Below are 10,002 nucleotides of genomic sequence, written 5' to 3' on the forward strand. Positions count from 1 at the left end.
CATGAAAAAAATCAGTCAATCGTTTAGACTGTTATGCCCAGCCAAGAATTGACAGCTGCATGCTCAGTAGAGAACTATTGTCTATATGCTGGGACAGTATTGTATGCAAAGTGCCCATGCAATTGCCATGGGTACGCTCTTGAGTATGAGCCCTGTCAGTGATGACTATCGTTGTTCTAACCATTATCAGACCATAGTAATAAAACATGACAAGCTGGAATGTTAGAGCTGCAAAGATGATCCTTTGCGTGATCAAAATGGACTTAGTTAAATAAAATAGATTTGTCTTCATTGTTTTCTGTCCACAGTGCCATATCATTAGGAGCTATGCCAACATTGGTGTTTAAATCTTTGATGTTTTTTGGGGATTTGAATGTGAATATAATTTGCAGATCTTGCCTTTGTTTAATGATGAGATGAAAGGTATGGTTTTCCACTGCATTGCACACAGAAGGAGACTGTGGAAAGATCCGGGGTTTAAGTTATATGTAAGAGAAAGGATCTAAAGAACATACTCTTAAAGGAAGGTGATTGAAGGTGATGGTTATTAAATATCAAATATGTGGTTTGTGGCACTGTAGGAATAATATTTCTCTTCATAATTTTGTTGGAGTTTATTTCAAGCTGTATCTATTTATTATCCTGCACTAATTAAGAATGCAAGCTTTGATTTATCTCATGGGTCTCCTCCGTCAATGATAGATACTTGGGTCGGACATCTGCACTGCACTTATGATTCCTCCAGGGGGGGCTCTTTCTCTTCATCTATCTGTTCTCTCATTTTAAACTCTTGATATACCATCTTCTATAAAACTACTATTGTTAGACCCCCAGAAAACAACTTTCACCAGATATATATCTATGTTATTGTTTTCTATTTTGTTATTCCTACTGATATCCATACTCATTACATGTTATTACATATTACATCTAATTCATGTAAAGTTAGCTTGTTACTGTATGCTTTTCTGCAATTGGGAGTGCCCATTATTATACATAATTATAACATAGCATTATAAATTATATTGGTTCTGTAACAAAGAGCTGCCGTAAAAGGCTAAAAGCAGGGATTGCACTCACTTTGAGGATGATTTACTAGAAGTAGCCATCAGTTGGAGTTTAAGTGATATCCTTTATAGGCTAACTGAAGTTATTCAGAAGTCCTTAGAGTCCTTCTTCAGGCTTTTTGCACTTCCTTGAAGAATTAACTTAGGTTAGCCAATAAAGGGTATCGCTTAAACTCCAGGTTGATTTACTAAAAGGGTTTAAAACAATTTGAGTAAAGATTCACTTCAACAATCCAATCATGTGAAAAGCAAACTCCTGTTTACTTATTTCATCTACACACGATTGGATATATGAAGTGATTTTATTGTGGGAAGATTCTCAACTCATTAAGTAAATCAGCCTCCATGTTTTCTCCCACTGGTAGAAGTTATGCATTCTGAGAACAGTGTATGCAGATGGTTCTAGAGATAGTTCTGCATACCTTCTTCATATCCACAACACACCGCATCTATCCCGGCAGGATAAAGGGAGGAGCACACGGCGATTTATTGAATTTGGGCAGGGGCATGCCACATCTCCTCCCTCTAAGCAAGTTTGCTTACACAGCTCAAGCTCAGAGAGGTCCCGGAGTGCATAGAAGCTACTATAGGTAGTACGTTATATGCAGACAGTTTATGGCCACCTATTATTTCAGTATTTTCACTTAGTTACAGATTCACTTACGGAAAGTTGTGCTGAGAGCAATACATAGGCTGCCATTTCTGATATGCTAGTTGCCTGCTGTCAAATAAAACCAGATGATCGGCTGGGCATGACAGGTAGCCAACTAGCATTTTTAGAATGGGGTCAGCATTGGAAGCCTTTATATTTTCTTCTCAGTAAAGGTTCCCTTGTAGGTCTGTACCCTGTATATCTTGCCAACTGCTAGCGAGCATAGGTTATAGTAGAAAATGTTAATTCCATTTGGGGAAGAACACTGGAATGCAAGGTTATAAAACACTGTGTAGTCCATGCAGTCACCGTATAATAAAGAGAATGTGCTGTGACCATGCGGCTGTGTTTGGGACCATATAGGTCTGAATACATCATGTGATCCTTATAATAACGTTGTGGGGTTTGAATCACCTTCGTTCTTCTATGGTCACAGTCCTATCACAGAGGGTGATTGTGCCACATGTGACTACATAGAAATCCCAATCACTACCAATCCTGTGTTACCCATCACTCCCCTCTTTATATCTTATATAATAAAGAACATATCATCAGAAGTAATTTATTAAATAAAACAGATACCTATTGGGTATAACATTTCATAAACTAACCTAAAAATATTAGCTACTGTATATTTAAATATACATAAAATGTAAAACATTATATATGTAAGATAAATTGCTTTATTAACTATACACTAAAGCCTAGTTCCAAAACTATAGATACGTTTTATTTATTAACATCGATGTCACCAACAGTGGCAAGAAATAATATATAAAGTTAAAGTCAGAATATTGATGCATTGGAAAGGTAATTGAATGAACTAATAAAATGATGAGACCTGTGTGTGATTGATCTGTGAACAATAATAGTACAAACTAGAGGAAAGCATAATGCAGGCTATAATGTGATAAACGTTGTCACAAAATGTCTTATTTACTGATAGAGATCTGTAGAAATTCTAAAAGAGATATCTTTCAGAATGAAGGGAGACAATCTGATTTAGGTACTCAGAAGCTCAAGCTGACCCTACACTTTAAAACCGGATTGAATAATCTCTCTATAATTGCCTGTGGGGTGACCCTAAAAGTGATTGTGTGATCATCTGCTAATGTGTATTTTCATTTTAGTCAAAGCATTTAGACCCTTGGTTCCCAACTGGTGGGTCGTCACAGTTCAGCAGCCGACACTGGATACCAGGCTGAGGATTCACCCACTCGTAAGGTAGAGAGAATGGGTGGACCTTAAAAAAAATGTAATATTTTTTGGAGTGTGTATGTGTGTGTGAGAATGTCTGTGAGTGTGTGAGATTGTGTCTGTGGTTGTGTATGTATGCCAGTGTTTTTGAGAGCCCGTTCACACTGGTACAGTGCGTTAATTGCAAAGTACCGTGCGATTAGCACTGCGTACCATGCAATCACACCTACCGTGCATTCTGTTGTAGGAGGTGTGTTGGGTTGCCATTCATTTGAATGGTACCCCAAACAGACCTCCCACCCACAGCTTGTACGCCCACACTGGAACGTGCGGTACCCTAATACCGTGCATTCCATTGCAGTGCGACTTGGGTCGCGACTTAATGATGAAGGAGAAATGTGGGTCCTGAGGTTACACAGGTTGAGAACCACTGGTTTAAAGGTGTCGTTTAATTATTAAAGCAACACATAGATACTTGCAGACTTATTTCATAAGGCCCTGTGCAGTATCCTGCAGAATTTACTCCAGCTGTTCTGTTGGTGCCTTTTGGCAAGTAATTAGCTGAGATAAGTTAGCTATATTTTTCCTAACAACTAGGAAATACCTGCTCATCCTCCCACCCAGTGTCAGGACCCGCCATTATCCTTGTCTGACGTCAGTGCACTCACCACTGTTCTAGGGTTGCCATCTGTACAAAATTCACCCGGACAGTCCGGGTTTTGAATGCTGTGTCCGGCTTTCATGGCAGCAGAAACCCGGAAACAAGATGTCAGGCAGACGTGGCAACCAAAATTAAGATAGGGGCTACTGGACCCCCACTGAAAGTAGTCTAAACTGTGATATTTACATATGAGTGGGTGGAGCTATTTACATATGAATAAGCCACAACTCATTCTCCCCAAAAAATGTCTGTGCGTTGCTAGAGTGTTCGGGTTTCACTTGAAGAAAGGGTGGCAACCCTACACTGTTCTGATTATTAAGTGTTAACCATAGACCGCAATTAATAGTAAGAATTCTCTCTGCAGCCCTCTACTGGGTCAGAAACCATCTCATTGTCATAAGCACCACTCTATTTATATTGTCTTACTCTTTAGTGTGCATAACAGCATCAAATAACAAAGTACTGTATTTAGAAATAATCAAATCCACTATGGGGTTCTGATATTTAACACTGTTCTATACTTTTAGTGCATCTGACAAGATGGCAATTGTTAGGAGACTCAGACTCCTCCTCCAGGTCCTGCAGGAGCTGCTATTAGTGCACATGAATCTTTGCATTTCTATGGGGTAATGGTGTTATTGACAGCAGGTCCTGGACTAGCAATCTGGCAGCTCTGATTCCATGAAGCCTATTGTTACAATACAGGAAAGCCTTTATAAACTGTTGTGGTTATCCCCTAAATTCACTGCCTCCTATTCAGGTATTTCCCTTGGCCATACTATATACTGAGTATGTGGTAGTCTTTCATGATCATGACTGCTTTGTTTGTGTTACGGCGCATAAGAAGGATGAGAGCACCACAAGACTTGGATAAGACCAGCAAGAATTTATTGGTCACAGCAAGTAGTCAAACAGCTAAGCGCGCCATGATCAATAAATTTGTGGTGGACTTATAAAAGTTTTTTGGTGCTCTCATACTTTACATGCACTGTAGCTACTTCAGGGCCCCTGGTTGAAAGTGAGATCCCTTGAAAAGTTGGACTTCCTCGTGCTTTTAACTTGTCAATGGGGTCAAGCCCTCCATAAACACATTCTCTGTTGCTCTGTTTGTGTTAGCAGAGTTACCCTAATTAAAGGCTGTTGGCATGTCTTAGGCCCTATCCAGACCATGTGCATTTTTGTGTTGATGTGTATTTTACATGTTTTTTTATGTGCATCAATTGTGTTCAACAGGCCCTTAGCACATGTCATATTGTAGCAATAAAAAAAAAAAACAGATCTTTTTTTTTATCCTTATATCAGGTGTAATATACCTTACCGTATATTACATTTGTGTGAACAGGTGCTTATATGTCCCAGCATAGCATTAACTGAAGCACATACTTAGGCAGACCCAAGGTCCATTATACAATAGCTTCATGTTCATTTCCCCTTCAAGTTTACATACATAAAAAAAATAACTGTGTTATATTTTTTTAACGAGATCCGGGCCCAAAATGGCAACATGACAATTCTGCCATCTTCCAAAATGACTGGTGTGTTTGAACTAGTGCTATGTGCCTGGACCAGTGGAGGCTCCAGTGTTTGGCTTACCCCATTTAGCTCTGTTCTGCTGAATATTAAAAGCCAAGGCTAGCTATGCACATTCTGCTGTTTACTTTGTTTTGTACTGGGCCAGCAGAGAAGCTGCCATATACACACCTTTCAATGTTCTGGAAAGCAAGGACAGATTTTAGCACTAAATATTTAAGCGAAGGGCACACCCGAGCAGTCAAGCTCACTGGGGTTTTTTTCATTACTACATTTTCTTTTTATACTTGTGTTTGAAAACTAGTGTCATAGTTTAAAGACTACATGGAAAGTTTCGTGCAATATAAAACTATGTTCAGTTAAAAAGTTAAAAACAATGTACAGTTCTGTATAGAGGTGCACCGAAATCGAATTTACAGACTGAAACCGAAAATAAAACATTTGTCAGGCTGGGGAAAAAAATGTTCTAAACTTTAAAAAAAATGTTTTAATATTTTATTTTTATTCAGTTATTTTTTTGCTACTTTCGGGGGCTTTGGGGAAATATCAGGGGTCCAAACAGACCCCTGATATTTCCCTTTTGAAATAGAAAAAGGGTTTGAGGACACAATCTCATTTTCTGCAGCCTCTGTTATGAAAGAACAGGAAGCCTCTATACTGAGTGCTCCTGTCCATTCATAAACTGTGGATATAGTATCAGTTACTATGTCCATAATCATGAATGAACAGGAAGTAATGTAGAGAACTTTCTGTTCATTCATAATTGGGGACACAATAAGTTTACTTTACTAAGTCTACTTTATGTCCTCAATTATTTACAAACAGTCAGCGATCAGCTGAGTGCTTATAACCTACTATCCATCCTGACTCCTCCGCTCACCATCCTGACTCACTGTCACAGGAGGTAGAGCGGGCGGTGCAGGGAGGAGAGCATCAGCCTGCTTTGACAGCTGACAGCTTTCTCCTCACCACCCTGCTCGGCCTCCTGAAAGTTTCTCTCTTACCCCCCACTGGGTGCTGCTCTGTATCAGAAGGAACACAGAGCAGCACCCAGCGGGGAGGGGAGAAACTAGAGATGCACTGCATTTTCAGGCCAAAAAATTGCACTTTCGGCATTTCGCCAAAAGTACAATTTTTGGCCAAAATGTTTCGGCAACTGACATTTCCCCAGATAGCAAGGTTAACTTGCTGCACATATTCCTGGCAAGTTGTAGACTTGCAGAACACTTGCAGCACAAGTTCTAGTTGACACTTTTTGAATTTGAAGCAAATTTGCTTGGCAAGTCTACAGCAAGAGTCCTGCAGGTCTTAGCAAGAGCTCTGCAAGCTCGCTGGTCTGGAGACTTGCAATGCAGACTTGCTGTAATTGTGCAACAAAATTGTGAAGCTTGGCAAGTCTGCAATAGTTTAGCAAGTCGTTTTCAAACTTGCAGCAAAATTTCTTGCTATCTGGGTCATTGCATCCCTAGTTCTGTACATTACATCTAAACGAGGTACGTTTTAGGCAGAACGAGGGGCAGAGGGATTTGGTTCCAAAAGAGGGACCATCTCTCCATATGAGCTCTGCTCTGTTAAGCCAAATCATCTTTGCACTTAAAGACAAATGTGCCCTTGTATTCTGTAGATGCCATCGCTGCTTTCTGATCCAATAAGTCCCCTGTACTCTCACAAACCTCTATGTAATGTATATACAAGGACATACAAACACAATTGGAATTTAGATATAATAACAAGAGATGCATTATGGCTTTCTAGCTGCCTATAGGGATAGACAAATCTGTCTGGGTTCACTTCACAAATAGTTTCACAAATCTTGTTAGAAGTTCACTAACTCTATGACAAACCCTATTCAAGTCTATGGTAGAATCTTGTTATTCAATTCTACTGATCTGTAGGGCTAATAAGCAAGGTATTGGGCAACAAAAGGCATGGGAAGCCTGGCACCACCATGATGAGCATGATCTGAATGCAAATTAGATAAATAGATACATAAATAAATAAAACAGCACCTCTTTCTTCACACAATTGTCAGCTCTTCCTAACAGATCCAACCCATGCTACCAATATGGTTTCTGTGAGCCCACCCTTTTATAGTGAGAGGCCAGGGTGATCCATTCCTCTAACTTATTGGCTATTGTGACTCAGCTGACCAAGACAAATCTGCATTATAGGTTGCTCCTTTTTTCCTGGTGGCGGCCCTACAAACCTTAAAGCCCAAAGTTTGCAATTTGTGAACTTTGCAAACCCATGGTAGTTGTGAAACCCAAACCTCATTTCTTTCTGCTTATAATTAGCATTAAATGCCAATGATCCCTTTAAAACATATGACAGATATCCTCCATATACCATTCAAAGGGCAGCTGCTATCTACAAAATCAGTGCAGTGTGTTGGTATTAGCCCTATCAGTACTAGAGCCTAAGGAAAACAAACAGAGGTTGCACATAGCAGGCGTAATAATGAGATAATGTTAGAGACTTGTGGAAAATAGACAGATGACATCTGGAGCTGGTTAATATGTTTCTAAGAACGTGCTGAGAGAAAGGAATCAGCGTGTTTTTGAAAGGTGCCCAAATGCAGAAGATGTCAGTATAACTCCCTTAACTGGGTTTAGGTGCCAATATTTGTAATGGCTCTGCCTCTTCGTATTGTATGTGCGCAAGAGAGATTTTTATTCCTTTCACGTCATCTAGGAATTAGAGTCCCTCCCTAAATGTAAATCAATATAATACATTTTATAGAATCAGTCCACCCAAATGTAATATTTCAACTTGACTTTGGCCAAGTTGGATCACCCACTGAATTCCCGCCATCTTGCCAAGCCTTTTTCAAGCAGATATACTTTCCCTGTTGGATTTTTGCTAATGTTAAATTGAATACAATATAACAGAGGTACTGCAATTTTATGTTGGAGGGGACAGAGCTTGGAACCCTGGTTGCGGGAATCCACAAGAGATATTAGAGATCTGTGGATGATTTACTCCAGCAGCGTCCACACAGCTGGAATATTAGCACTTAAATATGATCCATCACATACATGAGCAATGGGATAAGAAGCGTTACCAATATTAATCAATCCAATACCTGCCAAAATTGTTCTAACTGAGAAATACAAAATATGTCATTTGGTTGCTATAAGCAACAGATCAGGTTCTTCCAATATGTTAGCCTCAAGTTAGATTTCTGTCAGTCTCAAAAGTATAGCCTAGAATCACATCCAGAAGACATCACCTTAACTGTCCATGGCTTTTGTTTTTTCCTATAGTAATAGGATTAGTTTGTACACCTCTTTTTGAAAGTCAAGAAGGATACAGTGACATAGGAAGGAACTAGTGACGTAATAAGGGTGCAACAACTCCGTCCATGTAGGCTTAACTGCTTTGAAATAGGCCAAGCCACATTTAATGGAAAAGATCACACTTCACCTACTGCTGTAGGTGCCTATAAAAGAGTTTTTGTATATTGAACTACTTAATTTCACAATATATAAAGTTAGCCATACATTCATATAGATTTTCTCTCAGCAACCCACAGGTTGAATGAGAGAAAATCACTTGATTCCCCCCATCCACACATGAATGAAGGAATGTTCACTGCCCGCTATTGTAGTCAGGGAGCCGTGCCACTGAGGCTGCCTGAATACCTGAACAGTGCCTGTATTTGATAGGATGCAGTTACTGTTCAGCCGAGAATTTTCCACCCAGTTCAGTCCTTTTTTAAATTCACTTTTGTCCAGCCTAGTAGTGTAAACAGGGCCAGCAGAAATGTTTATGTTCTATGTGTCTAGCTTAGTATAGTATACCTTCCAACTTTCTGAGATGAGAAAAAGGGCACCTTCCTGCACAATGTAATCAGGCAATGGACACACCCCTGCCAGGTCCCCATTTATGACGACCATTAAGAATTGATATGCCAAAAATGATTGGTTAAACCCAGAATAGTTGTTTTCCACCATTATGTTTCCTTCACACTGGCTTTTTCAAAATAGGAAACAAAATTATTAAGAGATAAGATAAAGGTTTTAGTGCACAGGGTGATTCCCCCCATCTCCACATGGATGGAGAAATGTCCACTGCCTGCTATTGTAGTCAGGGAGCAGTGCCACTGCAGCTGCCTGAATACCTTAATAGTGGCTGCTCTAGTTACATTGAACCTTTTCATAGATATCTGTACATCAGACCAAAAGGGGGACAACTGAAGAGGAAAGAAGGACAGAAGGAATTTGTTCCAAATGAGGGACAGTCCTTCCAAATCAGGGACAGTAGGGAATTATGCTATAGGAAGTATGATATAATATATTGCAATATATATTGGATAGGTGTCAGGACCATTAGCGATGCAACTGTGGAGGTCCACTGAAGTGGTTCTTTGCTTAGTGTTTTAGTAACAGTAACCTTGCAGAGGCACTAACACTTTCCCATTTTACTGAAAAAGAAATGTTTTTTTCCAGTATTTGGCCTCATTTACACAAGTGGCCATAAAAACAGGCAGTTGACCTACTTTTATACTGCTCCTTGGCCATCCACTGATGCTTTATCACTGCAGTGCTGTAAACATTGCCATGACCATGATGCTTTGCTTCATAGGATGGCAACAATTAGGCAACGTGTCACTTTTGACAGTCGTAGCCACCTGTCAAATGTGACCATTGATGTGAATAAGACTGTGCCACCATTGCATGCCAAACACTTGGCACATGGTATTCGTATGGTACATCCATGTAAATGCCCCGTTGGGATAATTAAAAAACTAAAAAACAGGCATTCAGGAAGTGGCAGTATCACCTTCTACAGCCTGGAAGACTCTGCTCTACTGCCCACTGAAAAGTGATCCACTGCGGATTACTTTGCATGTATGCGCACATTTACATGCACCTGCAACCAGCCACCGGGCACCA

Source organism: Nanorana parkeri, unplaced genomic scaffold (genome assembly GCF_000935625.1).
Source record: "Nanorana parkeri isolate BGI_ZX_2015 unplaced genomic scaffold, ASM93562v1 scaffold180, whole genome shotgun sequence".
Taxonomy (NCBI): domain Eukaryota; kingdom Metazoa; phylum Chordata; class Amphibia; order Anura; family Dicroglossidae; genus Nanorana; species Nanorana parkeri.